This window comes from Tamandua tetradactyla, chromosome 6 (genome assembly GCF_023851605.1).
Source record: "Tamandua tetradactyla isolate mTamTet1 chromosome 6, mTamTet1.pri, whole genome shotgun sequence".
NCBI lineage: Eukaryota > Metazoa > Chordata > Mammalia > Pilosa > Myrmecophagidae > Tamandua > Tamandua tetradactyla.
Window position 1 is genome coordinate 154,821,300 of NC_135332.1, and position 26,000 is coordinate 154,847,299.

General features: G+C 36.2%; 1 long non-coding RNA gene across 9 annotated transcripts in view; it reads left to right on the forward strand.

The window, feature by feature from the left end:
* The window catches only part of LOC143686445 (uncharacterized), a 275,383-nt gene that overhangs the window by 118,450 nt on the left and 130,933 nt on the right, over nt 1-26,000 (forward strand). The window contains exon 6 of one of the 9 annotated variants that reach the window (XR_013177147.1): nt 6,533-6,752. The exons of the other annotated variants lie outside the window; for them this stretch is intronic. This is a non-coding gene — a long non-coding RNA (uncharacterized LOC143686445). The remainder of the gene's footprint in view (nt 1-6,532; nt 6,753-26,000) is intronic. 9 annotated transcript variants of the gene reach the window in all.

Sequence of the window (26,000 nt, forward strand, 5' to 3'; positions counted from 1 at the left end):
ACACTTTTATCTACTCATTTGGTGGGTTTCAGTAGCATGAATATGTCATTAAGTACTCCATAGGAGGTGAGTATGCCTGTTCTTACGTAATCTACTAGAAATAATGTAGAATGCCTGTACTTGACATAGGTAGAGTTATCAGGGGAGAAAGGGAAAGTGAGTTCAGACTTCTTAGGACAGTTCTTATAAAACTATGAATTATCTAAACATTCCTACTAAAGCTACTTTCAGGTCTAAAAAGAGAAAATAGTTTATTTTAGGAGACCAAGCTTAAAATCCCCTTGCTGCTGCTAACTTACCTCATGCAATTCACTTGATGACTGAAGTTTATGCTTCAGGCTCTTATTCTATGTCTTAGGGTCATGCTAGGAAAACAAAATACCCTGTTTGGGTCAAGGTCAGCACACCCAGGGAGCGTATGCCAGCAATCTCACCCACCCTATGGCCATGGAAGTCTTGACTGGTTGGCGATGGCATTCTTTCTCTCCAAAGCTACAAGTGTTGCCATCTTCCTCAGCTCAGCACTGCTGGCAGCTACATGTTAATCAGAGTTTTGTCACATATGCTGGCACCTGTTTGCTATCCTTGGAATACATTAACGAATGTCCTCCTGGGCTCCAAATTCTACAGTTCTGCTCAAAATCTAATATTAATAATAGTAAAATATTAGTTTTCCATTAAATTTATAATTCATTTTAACCATGCATCACATCTGCTTAATATTTGTACCTTCAGGCTTTTAACTGTGTATTATAATTATTAGATATTTGCACTAAGATTCTGGTAATCGGAACAAAACTTTTTAAGACCTGGAAGATATTTGTCACCATTTTGATGAAAGATCAGTTGAATTTTCATCTTGATTTTGAGATGCAATGTTACTTCCAATTCATTTACTGATTTCTAATTCACCATTATTCCTTTGGGAAATAAAGTTCATTAAAAAACAAATTTGTTTTATCTTTCACTTTTTGAAGTTTAGTGACCTGCATTTTTCTTAGTTTTTATTTGACCCCTTTTAAGCCCTTTCTTCATAGATGTACCCTTCAAAAGTTGCCTAAACTACCCTGAAAGTTATACTACTTTCCTTGGACCACTGTAACAAATTATCATGATACTGGTGGCTTTCAACATGCATTTGTTCTCTTACAATACAGGAGATGAGAAGTCCAAACTATGCTTCATGGGAAATCAAGGTGTCACATGGCCGTGCTCCTTGAGGAGGCTTTGGGAGACAATTCATTACTTTTTCTGGCTTTTACATCTGCATTTCTTGAATTCCTTTACTTGTGGCCCCTTCCTCCTTCTTTAAGACCTGCAGCACAAGCGTCTTCACATCTTTCAAATTGCGTTTTCTATTCCGTAGTGCTATTTCGCTCTGTTGCCCTCTTATTAGGAACTTGTGATTTTATTTAGGCCCAAATAGGTAATCCAGAATAATCTCAGCATCTCGAGATCCTTAAGTGAATTACATTTGTAAAATCTTTCACGTAAGCTAACATTTGCAGGCTCCAGGGATAGGTGAGGCAGGATAGAATAGGGCATCAAGGCAGTGGTTCCTGGTCTTCTATCCAGCTCTGAAAGAGTTAATGCACAGCTGCAAACTTCATGGAACAAAAATTTCCCCTAAAGCCCTGAAACTTCCCTCAAACCATAAAACTTGAAAATCATGGGCTCAAAGGAGACTCTTAGTCAATAATAGAAAGCATGGGGTCATAAAAATTGTGAAACATCTGCCCCCAAACAAACTTTTGAGTGCGTGGCGGAACTCCACAAGCACTGATAGCTATCCCCTTCTGAAACAAAGGAGACACCTGGTGTCCAAAGGCTGAGATGGAAAATTGCTGCTGCAAAACCTCCCTATACAACAAGCTAACCCTCCGCTTAGGGCGTGACTCTACCTGGAGCACGTGCATGTTAATTCTTTAATGTGTACTATTACTCACTCTCTAATAAACTTTGGTGTTTGTTCTCACTCTCTCTCATCCCTGATTCTTTCTGCGATGAAACGGAGAAACTGGGGTGACAACTTTGCTGACACTAGGGCTCTAGTTACATAAGGACCTGGATATCTTTGTCGGTTATTATTCAGTCTACCATGGTGCCTCAGGGAGACACAGTTTATCTTATTCAAAGTCAGGAAAACAACATTCAGCCAGATTCATGAACATGCTTAGGGTAACTGAAGTTCTGATGTCAGGAAATGTCATGGCTTCTCTAGCTACATATAAGAAAACTTCAATGTTACTATGGTTCCCATGTTAGTTTGAGGGTTTTCCTTTTATAGGATATGTTTTTATTGATTAAATCACACCTGCAAACTAAGACATAGTCAATTTACATTTAACACATATTATGATAAGTTTTCTTCATTCTTACTGTTAGGCCAGAGAGATAAAATTCAGTTATGAAAAATATGATGCAATTTTGTTTATTCCACAAATATTTATTGTATACTTTCTGTTGGCCAGACACTGTTCTTGGAAATGTTGCTATACAAATAAACAAAATAGCCAAACCCCCCTGCCCTAATTATGCCTGCATTCTAGTTGGAGGACCATTGTACCTCTGCAGAAATGATAGCTACTCTATAATTCTCTGTAGGTCCCAGGGATGCTATACATAGCAGGTGCTCAGTAAATGTTTACAAAGTGATCAAAATAAATGGTTTTGTGTTTATATTTCTTTTATAAAGTCTGAACACTATAGTAGCACTTCTTCACATATTGATTTTCAGCACAGATCTCTTAAAAAATCTATAAAGTCTCAAGGTGAGACAAAAGGTTTTCTATTGATCTCAAAAGTGTTAGAAATTCTATAGAAATCCATGCATAACTGAATGATATTTTCTTTATTGATCTATTGATAGAGCAAATAAGTGCATGTTCAAGAAATAAAACTAAGTCATAGAATTAGGAAATTAAATTAAAAAGCCTAATTAAATCAACTGAAAAGTTCTCCTAGTGCATTCCTGCCAAGACACAAAAGGCTGGGTCAAGCTTTAAAATTCCCGCTATTTGCAGATGTTGACATTATAGAAAAACAGCAGAATCATGCTCACATATTATGTTCTGGAGAATCATTAACTAACACTTCATTTAGTATCAACAAGGGCTTGCCCTGGATAGTACCTCCAATTTGTTTTTGGATTCTTTCCAGGACCCTATCAACTCTGGTTTAAAAATTCCTCAGAAATCTACTCCACCTGCTTCTAGTGGTTTTCTTGTCCATTAAAGACAGTCAATTGATCCCTTTACAGATGTTGACTGAAACCAGTTAGGATGTTAAGTCTCAAAGCAGTAACTTGCAAAGGTAATTCTTACTGGACATTTATGTGCTGGTCACCCCTACATATTTTACACATAGAATCCAACTTAGTTTTTACAGAATTTTCATGAGATAAGATGTCACTAGTCCTTTTTTTTAATAGATGAGGAAACTCATATTAAGAAAAACGTAATAACTTGCTCTGAGACTCCTCTGTTAGGTCTTCAAGGGCATATTGCAAAGGTGGCTCTTTCCATTGATGGCTCAACTTAGCTCCAACTTGCATTTGTGAACTTTTACACTTATTGTTTCTCCCTTCCAGTTTTTAATTGACTTAATGCAGATTGTTTTTTAGACCCTGAATATTATTAGGCAGGGATTACGTCTTCTGACTTCTCAACCACCAACTTTTTCTTGCCCAATCCTGTGCTGGCTTCTATTGGTTAGAAAGATTCAACTACTCCTCATGTCTGGTTATAAATAGATCTTCCTGATATCTGGGTCTTTGAAGTTGTCTTATAAAAATGAATTATCCAGTAAGAAGGATTAGGGTATAGTATTCCCTTCCCTTCCCTACTTTACCCTTCTTTTTCCTTTTCTGTCAGAGAGGAGGTAGATGAAAACTACCTCTATGTTATAATTGGATAATGTTTTCTAAGTGCAAGCTTGTTTCTCATAAACCTTACTTTAAAGAAGCTTACTAGCACAGTTCTTCATTAATACTATGATCATGGGGTTAAAGTAAAATTCAATTTAATTTAAAATATCTTTGTTAATTTAATATCAATTAATATACTACTAATGCTAAGCTTAAACAGGATCAAGGCCAGGATATCTTATTGATATTGTGAGATTTATTAACAACAAAGACAACACATGCTGGTCTACACCAAAGTTTGGTATAAAAAATTTCTGTATAACAATAGATTAAATATCTTGGTAAAACACTATGATGAATGATAAAGCTTGCCTCAATTTTAATAAGTTAATATTGAAATTCTTTAATTTCCATTTTCTGTAGCTTTATTATTTAAACATTAGCTTTTGTTATGCTCACATGAATTGAACTTTCTTGCAATAAGTGTCGAATTATTCAGTACAGTTTGGAACTATTATTGCATGAAAAACCACTACAATATTTGAGTTGTAAAGATACATTTTTTGAAATTTGTTTAAAGTGCCTAAATTTCCATATCCCTGGTTTATAATTAAGAACTATATGGTACAGAGAAAGAGTGAAAGAAATGTGCCAGCCAGCAGCCTCTTTCAGTGGCAGGAGGTGGGGTCTTATATATGCACCTCTAAAAGGGCACTCCTGGCTCAAGATCATATTCTCATATTTTGAGGATCAGAATATTCAGTCCAACAGAAAATTCTACTTGATGATATAAAATTATCATTTATTCATTCATTTATTTATTTATTTATTTATTTATTTATTTTTTGCCTTGGACCAGTAGAAATGGCTTGGGGATTCTTTATATCAGAGCAAAGGGATATGGTGGTCACAATGGATATCTGATGTGCCCTTCTTTATAACATACTCATATGGAAAAATAGCTATGCTATGCATATCTTGGTTACTCAGTCATCATCTTAGACCTAGTGAAATATTTTCCCATTTGAGTTTTTTACTAACTGTAGATATAGCTATTTTCTCTAATTATCTTCCTTTTATATCCTTCTGTTTCTCCAGTTTGCTCTCATATTGACAGGTTATGCAACCGATGTCCTGGATTATGCTGAATAAACTTAATTTTATTGGCTACTCCCTTTTAGCTTCTATGTAAAATGCTGTCTTACCCTCACACCAGTGAATCAGATCATTTCCCCTCATAGTCACTATTTGTCTTTTAGGTGGTATCTTGGGATTCACTTCACATCTAGTTGATTTGTGATTTAGGAGACCTCTGAATCCCACTCATAGGTTCATATTTAAGATTAGCTGGCTGAATTAATATTCTTAGTTTTTCTTTCAGTTATTCTACTTCCTAACCTTGTGCTCAAATTCTGGGATAAATTCAGAGCCTGAAACTACATTTCATTGTTACATTGAATGACAAGTTAGCATTTTGTGAAATAATAAATACAGCCATATGGGCATAAACATTAGTTCTTAATGGAGGGACAAAATTTGCCCACTGCCGCATGTCATCTAAAAGTCCTTCAAATTTGTTTGCTTTTCCACAATTAGAGGGAATTTCCCAGCCAAATTTCCTTGGTTTTGGCTGCAAATAGAGACAATATAAATGAACTGGGTAATATTCCTGCCTCTTGGCTTCTTGTTTTTGAAAAACTCAGAATCAGGTATGATGTCAGTGATATATTGTAGCTAGAAAGAGCACTCCCCACTGTCAGCTTCTTACCTTCTCCTTCCTTTAGAGACAATTTTTTTCTTTAATTTCAAGAGAAAAGATTATAATAGTTAGAAACATTTTTAAAATGTATCTACAAAAAGACACTTTAGCTTCATTGTTGAATGTTTTAGGTCCAATGTAGAATGTTACACCCAGAGAAAAATAGTTGTGGCATGGTTATCTTGGCGATTCTGTCATCATCTTAGACATAGTGATCTAATTATAGTCTCTTTAGAGAACTTTATTAAGTTTCTACAACTGAAAGTTCTCTTTATTTCTCATCTTTGGTAATATTTTTGAATTATATTTGGCAGTCACATTTCAGTAAACAGTCTTTAAGGTTCAGTTTTTCTGATATGATTTTCAGAAAGTTTACCTTAAAGGATTTTGAAACAATAAGCTAGATTTAGCTGCCACCTTCAATTATCATGTTTGTCTGGGTCACTTTGAATAGAAAGCATAATTCATGAGTGATGCAGGAGAGTTATGGTGGATATCTAATTTTGCTGGCAACAACTCCTTCTTTTAGTATTAGAGCCCCACTTTTCCTTTCTTGAAATGACCCTCCAGTATCATCAGTACCCATAGCTCTTGGTGTGGACATAGGACCCATGTCTTATAAATCAGAGTCCAAAGTGATTGATTTGGTACTAGATCCAATCTAGTCTTGTCATACCCAGCCTGGAGAATGTTGCTGTACTATTGGGAAAGCCATGCTCTCTTCATTCAGAATTGCATGCAGAAAAGATAAGTCTAGATTTTTTTCTTCCACGTAACAAGATATATTGTCTATTGCTGTGTAAAAATATTACTACAAACCTTGTGGCTTAAAAGAACAAACATTTAGTATCTCAAAGCTTCTATGGGTCAGAAATTTCGGCATGACTTAACTGTGCCCTCTGCTTCAGAGTCTCACAAGGCTGCAATGAAGCTGATGGCCAGAGCTGCAGTGTCATCTGAGGTTCAACTGTGAAAGGGTCCACTTTCAAAGTCAAAGGAATTCCAAACTGGCAGCATTCAGTTCTTAGTAGGATGCAAGATTGAGACCATCAACTTCCATTGGCTGAAGGCTGCTCTCAGTTTCTTGCTGAGTGACAACTCACAATATGTCAACTATCTTCAAATCCAGTAAGGGAGAGTCCCATAGCAAGACAAGTTAAAATCTTAAATAATATAATCATGGACCCATAATCACACATATCCCATCACTTTGGTTGAATTTTTTTGATTTCATCTTTCTGACTCCACTGCTAAAAACTCAAGGGAGGGTAATGGGAAATAAGGAATGGTAGGTGTGCCTGGTCAAGTTGGCAAGCCCAGTTCCTAGAGGTTCTTGAATGCCATGCTTAAGGGCATACATTCTTTAAGTGATGAGAAGCCATTTAAGTATTTCAAGTTGGAGAATGACTGTACTAAAGTGCTAAGGTGACAAAGATCTACCCATAGGATGTCCATAATCTAGCTGCCTAGAAAAGCTGTTAAATAACTATTCTACAGTGAAATAAATATCCCAAGTCCCTTCTACTTCCAGCCAGATTTCTTGACAAGCTCTCTGTTTTAGCTGTCTCCATTATGTCTCCCTCATCTTTCACCCTACTCCATGTGGGAATGCCATCACTCCACAAAATGGGATCCCTTTATGATCACTAATGCTGTCACTAAATTCATTGCAAATGTACACATATTAATCTACTAAATCTTAGCTGCATTCAAAAATGTTGACTAATCCCTCTGTTTGAAATTTTCTCTCACTTTTTTCTGTTGCCTCTTTGATCATTCCTTCTTTCTTTCCTTTTTGAGTCATCCTCTTTGACTTAGTCTCTAATTGTTAAAGTTACTGAAACCTTGGCCAAAGTCCCCTTACTTTTTTCTATTCTCCTTTCTTCCCAGGACATTGGACAGAATATATATATACTAAAGACTTTCAATATATTTCTCATGTTAATTCTTACTTCTGAGCCACAAACTCATTTATACAACAGTCCTCTTAATTATCTTCTTGGATGTCTCAAAGGAATTTCAAACTCAATTTCTCCAAAACCAAATTCATTACTGTTCTCTTCCAACCCAACCTCCCCTCTTTGCCTTTGTTACCTCAAATCACAGTTCAAAAGTCACTCCCTTAGTGTCATGGTTAGGGACAGGTGTCAACTTGGCCAAGTTGTGGTACCTGTTCATCTGATTGGGCAAGCGCTGGCCTGTCTGTTGCAATGAGGACATTTCATAGGAATAGGTCATGATCACGTCAGCTACATCCACAGCTGATTCCATTTGTAATCAGCCAAAGGGGAGTGTCTTTTGCAATCAGTGATGCTAAATGCAATCATGGGAAGCCTTTTAAGGAGGACTCAGAGGAGACAGGTTCCATTCCTGCTTTGGCTGGTGAGCCTCTCCTGTGGAGTTCATCCAGGCCATCCATTGGAGTCATCGGCTTCGCAGCTTGCCCTGTGGATTTTGGACTCTGCGTTCCTACGGTCACGTGAGACACTTTCATAAATTTTATATTTGCAAGTGTTCCCTGTTGATTCTGTTTCTCTAGAGAACCCTAACTAATACACTTAGGAAACTTCATATGGCATAGGACATGATATTTTTTGCTTCATTTTATGTCCAATGCTTGGCACAGTGTCTATACCATAACAAGGAATCAACACCTACTTGATTCGAATGAATCAAGCACACAATCTATGAATGGATGAGCACTCTATGGAAGCCCAAAAGAAGAGTCAATGGTTTCACCTAGAATGCTCAGTTTAATGTAAATGTTGATTCTTAAAGGATGAGCAAGATTTTGTCAAGGTATAAAGGTAGACAAAGGAGTCAACAAAATGGTGGAGGTACTCAATGTTTCAGGAAAAAGAATCAAGGACTGCCAAGCAAAAGTCATGGGGCATCATGGACTAGAAATTAGGAGGTAGGGTGGGGGAGCTGTAAGGGAGGGGATGGAAGATTGGAGAAAGAGTTGAAAAGGTAGGTTTTGACCAGGGTGTGAAGAGTCTGAACTTTATCCAATAGGTAATGAAGAAGTATTGAATGTTTCCAAGAGAAGCAAGGGGAATAATCTGTATTTAGCAAGAATATCATACTGGTTATTATGCAATTGATAGTTATCTCCAAATCCACTTTTTACACCCTGTTCTGGAATCCTGGCTCTTGGACTCTGAAAATCACATTTCTCTTTTGCCAGCTGGTTCTCTGTCAGATTCTGTCAAGAGGGAAATCTAGAGGGAAAATGGAAGGCTGGTAGAAGTGAAAAAGAGACTCTTCCTTTCAATTTGCTTCATTTATTTTTTCTGTCAGCATTCCACAGTTGCCATTTCAGTTTCTTGTGGCACTCCTGCAACCTGCCTCATCTGGCCCCCTAGAGGGACTAAAAGAGCCCGTGCAACTGGATCTCTCAGTTCCCAGCTTTGATGATAAGAACACTGTGTTAACCTTTGTAAAAGCCCTCTGTAATTAAGTTCCCTAGTACCCAGCAGAGGCAATAACACTATACTGTTAACTTTAATCTCTATCAGTTGAGCACACTTCTGACAAAGGTAGGATCAGTCAACCTGAACTGTAAACAGACTTTCAGGCCTCCATCAAAGGTGCCCTGACAAGATGTTTACTCCTATACATATTAGTTACATTTTATCTAACCCTGATAGGAAACTAGATTGTCCCCCTAAAACTTCTCATTACACCCTCTAACTTTTCTCATTCCCTGAAGAGTCCATAAATGTCATCTCCCTGATTTTCCATTGTTCCTACCCAATTGTTTTTGATCTAAATAATGCATATAAACCTGGTTCCTGCAGTCTTTTAGGGAGCAGATTTTAGACTATGAGGTTACCATCTCCGTTGGCTCTTAATTCACTTTCTGTTGCAATTGAATTGATGCCATGTTAATTCCACTGCACCAGCCAAGGCCCCCCAAAGACCCGCAAGGTACCCTTTAAGACCAGAAACATCCAGACTGCTCATTGTCCTCCAAGACCTGAGTCCTACATTTGTGGGGCCTTTCCTTTAACTTTCCCATTTTTGATCACCCCAGGCTCTTCCTTCTGTTTCCTTGGCCCTTGGGGCTACAGCAGCTTCTGCAATTATTCCTTTGGTTACTTCAAGTTCCCTTTTCCTTTTTTCAGTCCTTTAACAACAGTTTATTCAACACTCTCTTCAGTTTTCTCTACCGAAACATCTACTCTGTTTCTATTGTGCTGACTGGAACCTGACAGGCAGTAAGTACTTTGCTATGGATTAAAAAGATGGAGTGGGAAGAACTGGAGTTAGAGGACCAGCTAAAAGACTGTTGAGATATTTCAGGCAAGAGATGAAATAAGTCATTGCAATATGAATGATGATGAAAATGATAAAAATAATAAAAGTTAACACTTATGGAGTACTTGCAACAGTACCAGGCACTGCTCCAAGTCTATAAACCCTATATTACAGGTACTATGTGTATTTCCAACTTATAGATAAGGTAATTAAAGAGGCCCAAAAAGGTATTAGAGAACAGGCCCCAATGCATACAGCTACTAGTGGCGGAAACAGGATCTAAATCCTAGGTTTCTGGTTCCAAAGTCCTTCCTTCAAACAACTACAAAGGGCTTGAATTCTTTCTTGCATTACTTCTGAGAAGGAAGGAATAGTGTCTGATACTAACTCAGCTGTGGCAACCCAGGGCCTGGGCCCCCTCCTAAACAGCCTGCAACAAACCTGTTTTAGCCAAGGACAAAGGTCAAGAAAGTAAACAATCTCCCCAGAGGGTGAACAATATAAAACAATGCCTGGTTGTAAAACTGGCATTGATTATATCTCAGCCTTAAACACTAATCTTAGTAAAATGTCAGGTCTCAGGCCTCCTTTAATGATTATACTAGATGCCCAGTGTCCTCATACTATATGGAATGTAGTATGGAATGAGAACTGCGGCATTGTAGAAACTAATAACTGATTTAAGGAGATATTTTAAACAATCTATTCAAGACACAGTTCCTCAATATATAAAAGTGCATTCTGTACTTTCCTAAACTTTTAACTTAATACTAAACAGTGGAAACCCTGAGAAAAGATGGTCTTTTATGATATTTAAAAAAATACAAAGATGTTCTGATGTTCTGAGAAAATATTGGCAATATTTGAGCATTATTTGATCTTTATAACTTATTTTGTTCAGATTAGTATGAATTCTTGGGTTTGGTGGTTCAAATATATCTGAACATTTGCTGGCACATATTACTGCCCCATCCCTGGACTCTTATTCCTTGTGGGGTGCTAAACATCTGGAACGGCCATCACTGGAGAATCTCTCCTGTTTGAAAGTCACAATAAATCTATGTCTACTTCTGTGCCTGGTGTGTTTTTCAGCCTTGCAGTAGCCCCAACCTGTGCTCTGAATGAACTCAGTCTAGGCATGAATGTCAACAGAAAGGATCATGGAAAAAGAAGAATAAAAAGAAAAACAAAAAACAAAAGCTCAGAGACTGTTGGTTTTGGTAATTGGGTGGATACTGAGGCTATCAACTGAAATAGGAAACATAATTAATTCAGCTATGAATATTTTGAATTAAAGGTGCTTTGTAGGACATTTGAGGAGTTGTATCACCTGAAAGTTAGATTTGAATTTTAGTCCTTTAAAAAGGTTGATATTGGAGAGAAAAAAATATGATAAATAAAGCCAGCTCTGGAAAGAAGGCTGTGGCAGGAGAGTAAGCAGTTTTCAGTGTTAAATGCAAGTGTTTTGGATTCTTTTTCCTGCTCAAAGCTAGCAAACAAGTTTTCATAAGAAACATACTTTAAGCAGTGGAATAGAGACACTACAAGGAAATGTATGTGGCATGATACAGAAGAAAAGCCTGAAATTATTCAAGAACTTTTTTTTTTATTGAAGGAAACTCAAATGATAGGGGAGCAGGAGATAGAGAGAGTTTTAGAATAAAATGCTTTATTTCCTAAAGTTAAATACAGGAATCTGGTAGGTTGAGTATACTTTTCAGAAGGGTTTATCAGTAGAGACAGGAATGACATCAGCAAACTAATCCCTAGCCCAGCGGAACGAGTAACATTATTACCTGTTTTCATTTGATTAAAATATTTTACATTTGTTGAATGTGAATAATAATAAAAAAGACAAGGAAGTCATTGAAGGTGGAAAATTGAAAAGTTGAATATAGTTAATATTGGACTCACCAGAACTGCAGCGTTGTAGAAACTAATAACTGATTTAAGGAGATATTTTAAACAATCTATTCAAGACACAGTTCCTCAAAATATAAAAGTGCATTCTGTACTTTCCTAAACTTTTAACTTAATACTAAACAGTGGAAACCCTGAGAAAAGATGGTCTTTTATGATATTTAAAAAAATACAAAGATTTTCTGATGTTCTGAGAAAATATTGGTAATATTTGAGCATTATTTGATCTTTATAACTTATTTTGTTCAGATTAGTATGAATTCTTGATTTTGGTGGTTCAAATATATCTGAACATTTGCTTTTTGGGGGCAGTGCAAGAAGGAAAAAGCAGAGTAAAGGGGTGGAGACAGAAGCTTTGCTTCTTTATAGACATGCCAAGTAGTCTGCAAATGATTCATTTCCTGGCAAATCCTATATACAATTGTGGGGAAAATACCAATAGCCTCAAACCTGCAAGATATGGGAAGCTAGTCAAGAGAAAGCCAAGGGAGGCAGAGGCATTTGATGGATCTGAGAAAGGACAAGACATCCCCCAAATGCATGCCAAAAAGAATTCACTATAATCCTTAACAGGCCAATCTGAGATTAATTGCTCAGAAAGGGAGGCAACTCAGTGTGAGTGACCCATGCAGAGGGGAGTGGTATTTTACCACTGATGTTGTTTAGAATTGCCACTGCAGACTGATAATAAAAAGCAGACTGACTTTTAGTTGCTTATTTTATTATTTTTTAATTCTATAAAACAATGTGCCCCCCTTCTTGCAAATACCTTGGCAAACTGTTTCCACCGCTATCTGTATTCCTTTTAGGAGTTCAGGAAAACCAAATTCACCTTAAAAACAAATAAGAAAAGTATCAAGGTTAAATTCTATGCAACGTTATTATAACAGAAAGAGAATATAGGGCTGAAAAATATCCCTGTAGACACTGAAAGGATGCCAGAAACACTGATCAAAAATAAACTATACTACTTTTAGGGTGCATGGGTGGTTCAGTGGTAGAATGCTTGCCTTCTATGCAGGAGACCTGGATTCGATTCTGGGACCATGTACCCCTCCCCACCAATCTATCTATATAATATACTATTTTGAAATAAAATGAAAGGCATTAGCAATATTATTCATACATTGAGAACCAATAACCAACCCAGTAGCAATGAGGATTCCTGACACCCAGAATGTGGTATTGATCATCAATTCCTTTGAAAAGAAACCAGGGATTGTTGGAGACCAGCTGATGCCAGATCTGTGGCAAGCAATGAACAAGATGAGTCTTGGAACAAAGTTTCTTATTAATTTTTTAATGTGAATTAATTAAATGAATTTTCTGAGTTTCAAACTAAATGCCTGTTAAAATTAAAGTGAGCTATGAATATAGATGTTTTTAAAAACATATGAAAAATATTTTCATAGGTGCTGATTCTCTCAACCTTCTCATATTACTTGAAAATTGCTCTTTCCTCTTAGAATTAGAAGAGAACACAGCCAAAATGTAGCTTATATCCTTGTTAGAAGGCCCAAACAATACTCAGGATTCTCCCACTACAAGTGACAAAAGCCAGTCTGTATTGGCGTAGGCAAGTAAAGGAAATTACTTGGCTTATGTAACTGAAAAAAAAACAGAGTTAGGAAAGGTATGTCTGTAGCTAGGCCTCTCCCCAAATGCTTGGTGCCACCAATGTGAGTTATACTGAACAGGGTGAGGAGGAAAACAAGATTTATTTATGCCGGAGGGAGAACTGGGGAAATTTCCCAACTCTGCCTCCCCATAGTGATTTTTCAATTGGCTTTAAATATGTTAAAGACAATGAAAATCATCTTGGTTAACAGGTACAGGGATCTGGAGACTTTCATCAGTTCCTTATGGCAGTTATTTACTATTTCCTTTAGGGTTTACATCCCATGAAACCTGGGGCATGATGCCTCCAAGTCTGGGGTGAGAGATGAAAGCTTATATATATATTTGGGTGCAGACTTTACATTAATATATTGCTTCTCTGTAAGACTAAGAGCCCACATTCACAGCTTGCTTACATTTTTAAGATTACATTTAAAAGGTTACGGCAACATATCAATGAATATATTGAGGAGAAAACCCAACTGAAAACAATTAATGGAACTTATTAGTTCATTAGTTCATTTAGTTAAAAAAAAATCCATCAGTATGCAGGTTTCAGATACAGATTTACTGGGGCTCTCACTCCTTTTCTCTGTGATTCTCTTTTCTTTGAATACCCCCACTCCTGCTTCCCCCATATGTCAGCTTCATCCTGTTGGTGGCCAAATGCCTGCAGCAGATCCAAGCTTCATGACACACCAAAGCACCAAAGAGAAAGAGAGGACCTCTCTTCTCCCAAACTTCATCCTAATTCCTAGAATCTAATCTCATTGTTGCCCCAAGCTATAACATTTTATTAATCCTGAACTGGTCACTATGGACAAAAGTAAAGCTTTCTATTGATTAACTTAATTCTGGGTTAAATATCCATCTGTGAACCAATCATCGTGGCTTGCAGAGTATGAATAAGGACAGTGTAATAGGGCAATCTGGACTCATTCCTCAGTTTCACCCAAATGATATGGTTGTCACCCAATGGGGAATAGATAACATGGACACTAGGTAAGTATCCAACAATGTCCACATCTTGCTTCAAGTACACTTTACTCAGGTCATCAGAAATATATCACTTTTCTCTTATCTCTGCCTTTCTCTGTATCTGCTTCATTCTTGGTCAGAGTCTCCCCAAATGGTGGCAAGATGATCATCTTCTCCAGGCTTAAAGATATTCTACCAGCTTAAAAATCCCAGAGTAAGAATTCATTTTTCTTAATAATCCTAACAGACATCCAGGGTGGCTCTTCATTAAACCAACTTGGATGACATGTCCATACTCAAAACAGATTCTTCTGCTCAAAGTATGAATGCTTTTGATTAGTCATAGGCCACATGATATTCTCGGATGTAGGAGTTAAGGTCAACTCTGTTCAAACCACATAAACCTAGATTGGGATCCAGGTAGAGCCCCAAAGGAAAAGTAGGACATACATATTACAATAGGGAAATCAATTCTAGGTACAACAACATTAACCAGTGCCCAATATAGAAAGAAAAATTTCAGTCAAATATTTTATGTCAAAAAAATTCAAATAACATATGTGTTTTGACTGTCTTTATTAGTGTTTATTTATTGCTTGGAAAAAATTAAAGGCTGTTTACCAGTTGGATACAGCCAAATATTTAAGTTGAATGTCTATCTTTTATTTTCCTTTTTATTTTCATTGTATTAACACAGGGGATTACTTAAAACAACAATAACGTATTTAAAATCTTTTATTACTTAGAATGTGCTTGGAATATACTCTCAAATACTTTAAAATAATTCAAGGAATGTTCTTTGAGACGTACAGACCAAAGAATCAAAAGACAGTTAATTTCAGCTTTGGCCAAAACATTCTCTTGATGGCAGGAGCCATTGGTAATTTGAAAATGTGGCTCAAAAATTATTTCCAATTTGAATAAGTAGTCACAAACTTATGTAGCATTATATAACATTAATGACCACACCAGAAACAAGACTGGTCCACTAAGAAAAGCAAGGTAATTTCTGAGGGAAAAAAGCTATTTTTTAAAAAGTCTTCTTAATTCAAAATGTATTAATGTGATCAATCTTTCAAGGAGTTTAATGAGTAGACCTACTTAGTAGAAAAATCAACACATAAGTCAGTTTCCAGTTTAGCTTGGCAATTCACTTTTTTAAAAGCAGTTTTATTGAGATATATTCACATACCATACAATCCATCCAAAATGTACACTCAATGGTTTTTAGTATAATTAGAGTTGAGCATTCATCACTACAATTAATCTTAGAACATATTCATTACTCCAAAAAGAAAAACACTTAGCAGTCACCTCTCAATCCCTCTATCCTTCCCCATCCTATATAACCACTAATACAATTCTGTCTCTATAGATTCATTTATATTTACATTTTCCACAATACAATCATATGCTATGAGTATTTTTTGTCCAGTTTCTTTCATTTAGCATAATGTTTTTAAAAATTATTGTTTTTTTTTAATTAGAGAGGTTAGAGGTTTACATAAAAGCCATGTAAAAATACAACATTTCCATAACTCCCCTATTGTTGACACTTTGCATTCGTGTGGTACCTTTGCTATAAATGATGACAGAATATTAAAATATTACTAACTATAGTCCACAGTTTGCATTAGGTATATTTTTCTCATATATCACCCCATTATTAACAACCTTGTGATAGTGCCATACATTTGCTATAATTCATTAAATAACATTCCTATATTTGTACCATCAAACACAGTAATCGTCCACAGCATGATTCCCTGCGTTAACAGTCCCATGCTTGATCCTCTAACTCTCCTTCTAGTAACATACATGATCCCAAACTTCCCCCTTCACTACATTCATGTGCCTAATTCAGCACTGTTATCTACACTCACAATAATATACTACCATCACCACTGTGCTGGTTTGAAAGGATGCATGTCCCCTAGAAAAGCAATGCTTTAATCTAAATCCCATTTCATAAAGGCAGAATAATCTCCATTCAGTATTGTATGTTTGAAACTGTAATCAGATCATCTCCCTGGAGATGTGATTTAATCAAGAGTGGCTGTTAAACTAGATTAGGTGACAACATGTCTCTACCCATTCGGGTGGGTCTTGATAAGTTTCTGGAGTCCTATAAAAGAGGAAACATTTTGGAGAATGAAAGAGATTCAGAGGGAGCAGAGCAGAATGACATAGCCATGAGAAGCAGACTCCACCAGCCAGCGACCCTTGGAGATGAAGAAGGAAAATGTCTTTTGGGGAGCTTCATGAAACAGGAAGCCAGGAGAAACTTAGCAGAGGATGCTGTGTTTGCCATGTGCCCTGCCAGATGAGAGAGGAACTCTGACGGTGTTCACCATGTGCCTTTCCTGATGAGAGAGAAATTCTGACTGTGTTTGCCATGTGCCTTCTCACTTGAGAGAGAAACCCTGAACTTCATTGGCCTTCTTGAACCAAGGTATCTTTCCCTGGATGCCTTTGATTCGACATTTCTAGAGACTTGTAATTGGGACATTTTCTCAGCTTTAGAACTGTAAACTAGCAACCTCTTTAAAAGGCATTCCATTTCTGGTATATTGCATTCCGTCAGCTAGCAAACTAGAACAACCACTATCCATTTTTAAACATTTACAATCAATCTAATTAGAAATTCTGCACACACACACACACACACACACACGCAAAAGTATCTGCTCCTTATTCTCTACCCCCATTCCTTTTCCTGGCCACCTTCATTCTAGTTTCTAACTCTGTAAGTGTGCTTATTATAATGAATTCATATAAGTGAAATCATACAATATTTGCCCTTTTGTGTCTGGCTTATGTCACTCAACATAATGTCCTCAAGGTTCATCCATGTTACTGAATGCATCAGAATTTCATTTCTTCTTATGGCTGAATAATATTCCATCATATGTATATACTACAAATTGATTTTCCATTCATTGATTGATGAACTTTGATTTGCTTCCATCTTTTGGCAATTGTGAATAACACTGCTAAAAGCATCAGCGCGCAAATGTCTGTTCATGACCCTGCTTTCACTTCCAAGTATTTATTTATTCATGGGATTGCCAGATCATACGGCAATTCTATACTTATCTTCCTGAGGAACTGTCAAACTGTCTTCCACAGGGGCTGCAGCATTTTACATTCCCAGCAGCAATGAATGAGTTTTCCTATTTCTTCACATCCTCTTCAACACTTGTAGTTTTCGATTTTTTTAATAGTGGCCATTCCAGTAGGTTTGAAATGATATCTCACTGTGGTTTTGATTTGCATCTCCCTAAAAGCTAGTGATGTTAAACGTCTTTTCATGCACTTTTTGGCCATTTCTATTTCCTCTTTGGAAAAATGTCTATTCAAGTGTTTTGTCCATTTTTATTTTTTTACATGGGCAGACAGACACACTGGGAAATGAGCTCAGGTCTCCGGCATGGCAGGGGAGAACTCTGCCACTGAGTCACAATGGCCCACCCATTTTGTCCATTTTTAAATCAGGTTTATTATTTTTATTATCAACTTTTTATTACTGAGTTGTAGGATTTTTTTGGATATTCTGGATATTAAACCCTTACCAGATATATGGTTTGAAAATATTTTCTCCCATTGAGTAGGGCATTTTTACTTTCTTGAAAAAGTCCTTTGAGGCACAAAAGTTTTTAATTTTGAGGGGGGCCCATTTATCTATTTTTTTCTTTCATTGTTTGTGCTTTGGGTGTAAAGTCTAAGAAACCATTGCCTACCACAAGGTCTTGAAATTATTTCCTACATTTTCTTCTGGGAATCCTATGACCCTCATTCTTATATTTAGGTATTTCATCCATTTTGAGTTAATTTTTGTATAGGTATGAGATAGGGTCCTTTTTCATTCTTTTGCATATGGATATCCAGTTATACTAGCCCCATTTGTTGAAGAGACTATGTTAACCATTACAGTGGACCTAACAGCCTTACCAAAGAAAAATTGGCCATAGATGTGAGGGTTTATTTCTGAATTCTCAGTCTAATTCCATTAGTCAATACATCTGCCTCTTTGCAGTAGCACACTGCTTTGACCACTGTAGTTTCGTAATATACTTTAACTTCATCCTACTCTATAAAGATGTTTTCGGCTATTTGAGGTTCCTTACCCTTCCAAATAAATTTGAAAATCAGTTTATCCATTTCTGCAAAGTAGACTGTTGGAATTTTGATTGAGACTGCATTGACTCTGTAAATCAATTTGTGTAGAGGTGACATCATGTTATTTAGACTTTCAGTCCATGAACAAGCAATGTCCTTTCATTTATTTAGGGCCTCTTTTATTTCTTTTAGCACTTTTTTTTCTAGTTTTCTTTGTATCAGTCCTTTACATTCTTGTTTAAATTCTTTCCAGGACATTTGACTCTTTTAGTTGTTTTATAAATGGAATTTTTTCTTGATTTCCTCCTCAGATTGATTATTACTAGTTTATAGAAACAATCCTGATATTTACATGTTGTTGCATCCTGCCACTTTGCTGAACTTGTTTATTAGCTCTAGTATCTTTGTTTTAGATTTTTGGGGGGATTTTTGATATAATAGAACATCTCATCAGTAAATAGTGAAAGTTTTACTTCTACTTTTCCAATTTGGATAACTTTAATTTCTTTTTATTGCCTAATTGATCTGGTTAGAACTTCTAGCACACTGTTGAGTAACAGTGAATGTGAATATCCTTTTATTTTTCTAGATTTTAGGAGGAAAGTGTTCAGTCATTCACCATTGAGTACAATGTTGGCTGTTGCTTTTTCACATATGTCCTTTACTGTGTGGAGGATGATTCTTTCTATTCCTATCTTTTGAAATGCTTTTATCAAGGAGGGAGGCTGGATTTTGCCAATTGCCTTTTCTGTATCAGTTGAGATTATCTTGTGGTTTTATTCCCATGTTGTTTTGTTAATGTGGTCTATTAATTGATTTTCTTGATTTGAACCACCTTTGCATACCTGTGATAAAATACACTTAATTATGGTGTATAATTCTTTTAATATGCTGAAAGATGTGATTTGCAAGTATTTTGTTGAAGATTTTGGCATCTATATTCATAAGAGAAGTCAGTCTGCAATTTTCTTTTATTTTCTTATAGTACCTTTTACTGGCTTTGCTATTAAATTGATGTTGGCTTCATAAAATGTGTTAGGTATTTTTAATAAGGGTATGATTGTTAGAGTTTAACTGTGAAGCCATCTGTTCCTGGGCTTTTCTGTCAGGAGGCTTTTTGATGACTAATTCAATCTCATCACTTGTAATTGGTCTGTTGTGTTCTTCTATTTCTTCTAGGGTTGTTTTAGGTCATTCATGTGTTTTTAGGAATTTGTTCATTTCATCTAGGTTGTCTGATTTGTTGGCATATAGTTGTTCATAGAATACTCTGATTCTTTTATTTCCGTTGCATCAGTAGTAATATCACCATTCTTATTTCTAAGAATTTTATTTATTTGCACCTTCTTTTTTTTCTCTGTCTAGCTAAGGGTTTGTGAATTTTATTGATCTTCTTGAAGAACTTAATTTTGATTTTGTTAATTCTCCCTATTCTGTTGTGCTCCCCATTTTGCTAATCTCTGCTCTAATCTTGGTTATTTCTTTCCTCTGCTTGCTTCAGGATTTATTTGCTGTCCTTTTCCTTGTTCTTCCTGGTGCAGTTAGGTCTTTGATTTTAGCTGTTTCTTCTTTTTTAATGTATGCATTAGGGCTGTGAATTTCCCTCTCTGTACTGCCTTCACCACATCCAACAGTTTTGATATGTTTGCTCTCCTTTCATCCTTTTCAAAATATTTACTGATTTCTCTTGCAATTTCTTCTTTAAGCCACTGATTGTCTAAGAGAATATATTTGTGAATTTTCCACTTCTGCCTGTTTTTGATGTTCAACTTTCTTTCATTATGGTCACAGAAAGTCTTTGTGTAATTTCAAACTTTTAAAACTTATTGAGACTTATTTTGTGATCCAACATGTGGTCTATCCTGGAGAATGATCCCTGAGCCTTAAGAAGAACGCATATCCTGTTGTTTTAGGGTGCGATGCTCTATATATGTCTGTTAGGTCTTGTTCATTTATCATATAATTCAAGTTCTCTGTTTTCTTATTAATATTCTGTCTAGATATGCTATCTATCGATGAGAGTGGATCATTGAAGTCTTGAATTTCCCCTGTGTTTGCCTCATGTATTTTGGGGCACCCTGGTTAGGTGCATAAATATTTATGATTGTCATTTCTTCTTGGTGGATTTCTCCTTTTATTAATATCTAGAGTCCTACTTTGTCTCTTATAACAGTTTTACATTTAAAGTTCATTTTATCTGATCTACCACAACTCCTTTTTGGTTATTATTTGCATGGAATTTCTATTTTCCATCCCCTCACTTTCAAGCAATTTGTGTCCTTGGTTCTAAGGAGACTCACTTGTAAACACTATATAGACGGATAATACTCGGTCTTTTTTATTGTGGAATTTAATCCTTTTTTTTTTTTTTTTTTTTTAAAGGAAAGACAGAGAGAAGGAAGGAAGGATAGAAGGAAGGAAGGAAGGAAGACATCTTTAAACATTTTCTTGTTTTATTGTATTTTGTTTTTTTTTTGTTTTTGTTACATGGGCTGGGGCCGGGAATCGAACCGAGGTCCTCCGGCATAGCAGGCAAGCACTTTGCCCGCTGAGCCACCGCGGCCCGCCCCGGAATTTAATCCTTTGATATTCAATATTATTACTCTAAAGGCAGTACTTCAACCATTTCATCCTTTAGTTTTTGTGTCATATCTTTTTTTTGTTCCTCTTTTTACATTTTTAGTCACTCTTACTGATAATCTTCATTTATACCCTCTCCTACAAGCCTTTCTCTCTTGTCTTATCCTTTCAGCCTGAAGACTTGCCTTTAGTATTTCTTGAAGGTCAGGTCTCTTGTTAATTAACTCTATTTCTATTTATCTGTGAGTATTTTAAGTTCTCCCTCATTTTGAAAGGACAGTTTTGCCAGATAAAGAATTCTTGGCTGGCAGGTTTTCTCTTTCAGTACCTTAAATATATCATACTACTTTCCTTTTCACCTACATAGTTTCTGATGAGAAACTGGCATTTAATCTTACTGCAGTTCCTTTGTGTTTGATGAATTGCTTTTCTCTTGTTGCTTTCAAGATTTTCCCTTTATCTTTGTCATCTGCATTCTGATTAATATCTCAGAATAGGTGTATTAGGATTTATTCTGTTTGGAGTACATGGAGCTTCTTAGACATATACATTTATATCTTTCATAAGCATTTCTCAGCCATTATTTCCTCACATATTCTTTCTGTTCCCTTTCCTTTCTCTTTCTCCTTTTAGACTACCCATGTCATGTAGTTTTGCGTGCTCCATGCTGTAAATCATTTCCCTGAGATGCTGCTCATTTTGTCCATTGTTTTATCTTTCTGTTCTTCTGTCTGTAAGATTTTGATTATCCTATCTTCTGGTTCTCTGATTTTTTCTTCTGTCTGTTGAAATCTGCTGTTGTTTGCCTCTAGTGTATTTTTAATCTCTTCTGTTTTGTTCTTCATTCACATCAATTCTGTTATGATTCTTTTGATACTTTAAATTCTTCTTTATGCTCACCCATTGTATTCTTAATATCTTTTATCTCTAGCCATATTCTTCTTCATCTCCTTTAATTGATTGAGGAGATTTGTTTGAATATCTTTCATTAGCTGTTCCAAATTCTGTACTCCTCCAAAGTTTTAGTTTGTTCTCTTGACTGAAGCATATCTTCTTCTTTCTTGTTCTGGCTTGCAGTGTTTTGCTGATGTCTAGGCATCTGATTATCTTGATGAGTTTACTCTGAAGGTAAGTTTTTCTTTCTTACTTAGGGTTTTATTGTTGATTGGCTTTGTGTTAAGGCACTTTTTAGACACTTTGTTCAGTTTACAATGGGCTTTTAGAATTGCCTGTGTTTAACCAACCAGATTTTTTCTTTCAGCTCTTCTTCATCTGATTTCTGTCATGGGTATATAGTACAATTTGTAAGATTTCCTGTTTGTGCTACTGTTTCACTCCAGGAGAATGCTTCCTTTCCTCTCTTCCTTCTCTAGGAATTGTGATCTATTCCATTTGTGTTTTTCCTCTCCATATTTTCCACTCTCTCTTTTTTTTTTCTTCTTTCTATACCTGCTTCTGCTTGAAGGGAAATTCTGGGAGGAGGTTCATACTGAGAGGATTTTCCCAAGGGAGTGTTTCCTGTCCGAAGCAGGGTTAGGATTCATGAAGGGAGCACAGACCAGTTCCAAAGAGCCTTGTGGAGAGGGTGAGGAATGGCATCAAAAAGCCTTTGGAAGGCTTGCCAAACTTGTGTTTTCCTGCCCTGCTGATAGCCTCCTCCCCAAACCTTTCCCTGTGGCCACTGTGAGGTGTTGCATCTTTAAACCTCTAACACCTTTACCCTTTTGGGGGTTGTGTTGATACAGTGCCCATGGCAGTCCCTGTCTGGGGCAGGTTAAAACATCAGCTCCTATCTGATACCCAGTGATCTAAATTTGCTGAACAAAAGCCGTGATCAGTACTCAGCTGTGACCACAGTTCTTGGGACAGAGGGCTTTCAAATCCCTCTCCATTTGCAGCTGCCAGCCAGGAACTGGACTCAAAGTGGTTCACCTCATATGTAAGGATAGGTACTGGCAGCTGATGCAGAGTCAGTTATATTTCTTTACTGCTGTTTCTAAGTCTCTTTGTCTCTCTCTTTCCTGGATGCTATTCATTTCTCCCATGGCCTCCAGATCCCTAGAACCATTGTTTCAGATAGTTTCTGCTTCTCTGTTAGCTGTTTCTGTGGGAGTGAGTTCTGTAGCTCCCTATATTTTGCCTTTAAGGAGAAAATATTGTGACTGCAGAAAGGTGGCTTAGCTACATAAAGCCATCAACAACAAAATACCCCCTGCCAAATGCCAAGTTCCAACAGTCAAGTCCATCAGGCATGGAGTCAGATGACTTGGCTTAACCAACCTCTGAGCAGTCTTGGTTTTCTGTATGTGAAATCAGTAATTCACTTTTGATGACAGTACTACTAATATATAGACACAGGAACTATTAAAAAGGCTCAACCTAAGGACAGCATAGCTTTCCTCAAGTCAAATACAATAATTGTATTAATTGTGTATTTGTACATCATTTAAGTTTTCCATTTGTCTAATATTGATCTGATTAGATTATATCAGAGAGTCTATGTATAGAAAGATATTCATCCTAAAAGGATTGGATGCTTTAACGATGGCAGCTATGGTTCCTACTGACCTTGGTTTTACAGCACAACTAGGTTGAATTTAGGCATTAGCTCCTACATGGGAGTTAAGAGAACCATCTCTCCTAATGTAATGGTTTTCCAACCCCTTACCTCTTAGTTCGGGGGGGGGAGGGTACCATATAGATATATATAGAGAGAGCACAAAGTGATCATGTAACTACTTTTCCAAGAGGCCTCTGTCCTTTGCATTATTTTATCTGCCCTCTCCATAAGTGGCCTTGCAAAGGATGGAACTCTGCTTAATTCAAGGTGTAATGTAACCATATTTATTGCATGATTTTAAGAAGTCCTATTGAAAGGAATTAAATATATTTTCTGTTGTCAAGAACTTTTAATCCAACTCAGGAAAATACGTATATGTCTCTGTGTATGCATTTAATGTGCAGGTAAAGAACAGGTGCAATCAAATATAGGATGGGTTTTTTTTGTTATTTTTCATTATAATAATTATTATTTCATGCTAAGTTTTACATGTAAGAAAAAAATGAAAGCTATAGAAATTGCTAAAATAATATCCATAGCAGGTCATTGTGAGCACAATAGTACAAGGAGAAAATCGGAAAAGAAAAAGCCCTCATAAATTTACAAAAAGCACATATAGCTGACATTGTGAACACTGAAATAAGTTTCCACATTTGTAAAATCTGCTGTAGGTCATACACAATCAAACCTATTTACTAGGCAAGTAATTGGAAAAGAGAATTTCCAAAGAAATCATGGGATTTGAATGTTTTTGTGCGCTAAATTGAGAGGATTGGATCACTATATAGCAGGGTATTTTACAAATATGAATGCAACCAATTTGTATTTTTCTAAATATTCTAAGGGGTAGAAATAAAGGTTTAATAGAGTATTGCACTTTAGTCAATAATGTAATTCTTGAAAATGTACAGGTATTAGTGTTCCTCAGCAATTACGAATATTTCAGCAATAATATAAGAATTTTGCCTCTGGGTGGCTTTCAACAATGTTTCATGTGACATGATTGGCTATTGGCTTAGAAAGTAGACAAAAAAATCACAAGAACATTGTGAATATTTTTTAGCTCAGTTGGTTTTTGGGCTTTATTCTAAATGAAGCTGATTTCAAAGATCTTTGAGAAAGAAGGGGGAAAAAAAAAAAGCCCCACAAAGCCAGAGCCTGTGCAGTAAGGTTTAGCTGTAGTTAAGACTTCATACTGTATGCTCTGTTCTTTTTAGCTCTAATTCTTTGATTCTGCTGAGACAAGAAGAGAGGAGATTGAATTTTATGGGGTGGAAAAACTGCAATGATTTTTAAAAATTATTATTATTTTCTAGAAATTTTTTTCTTTTAACAAAGTCCTTATAAATTTCACTCTGTGGCAAGCAGCAATGTACCATTACAATATATCTGCTTTGCTCATTTCATGAATTCAAGGAATTGTATATGTTTAGTTTTTGGTATTACAACAGCATGTGGTTTGCCTTTGGTATAAATCTTTTGCATAGAGATTCCATTCTCACTTTAGCTCATAACCCCTAGGCCCTAGAAATGTCAGGTCAATTCTCCTTTAACCTCTTCCTCAAATTTATTTCTTTTAAACTTAATTTGAAGCACTCTTTATGCAACGTGGAAACAAGCTGGATATCCTTAAATGGAATGAAGTGACCCTAGAAAGAAGAAGAGGGTTTGGACCTTGGAGTTTCTAATTTTCCTCTTCAAGTGTGGCGTTGGGCAAATCTACAAGGAAAGGTTTTCTTGACAAAAGGAGATAAGAATAGGATACACTCACAGAGTTGAGAGAAATCAATAAGATATTGTAAATAAAGGAGTAGGCATCATAGTAATGGAGGCTAGCTGAGGCCCATCTACTCTTTATTTTCCTCTTATGATGTGTCATTTGGAGAAAAAAAATATTCATCTAGTCCAACTGCTTATTCAGAGAAACCCTGCAATGCCAGATGAATTTAGACAACCCAAATTATTTGAGCTGCCTTCAGTGCCTCCCAGAAGTCGATCCTCATCAAAAGATGATATTAGAATTGTGAGCAATGACTCTTCTCCCTTGTGAGTCTCATGATCTAGTTTCAAAAAGAATAAAAAACAAAACCCCACATTCTATCTTGAAAAACATTTCTTTAGCTACCTCAGTCAAAAATAAACCCAGTGTCATAAGAACCAAGAGAGCTGAAGATAATATCATATTTCATGAAATGAAGTCATTTGTAGGAGTGATTTTTTTAAGCTCTAACAATAGTGAGTTTCTTTTTGTGTGGCCTCATGAATTTGCTAAAAACTTTGTGAAATGTCAAGACTTGATATTGCAGTTGAATGGGTTTTCAATTCAGCAAGCCCCAGATATA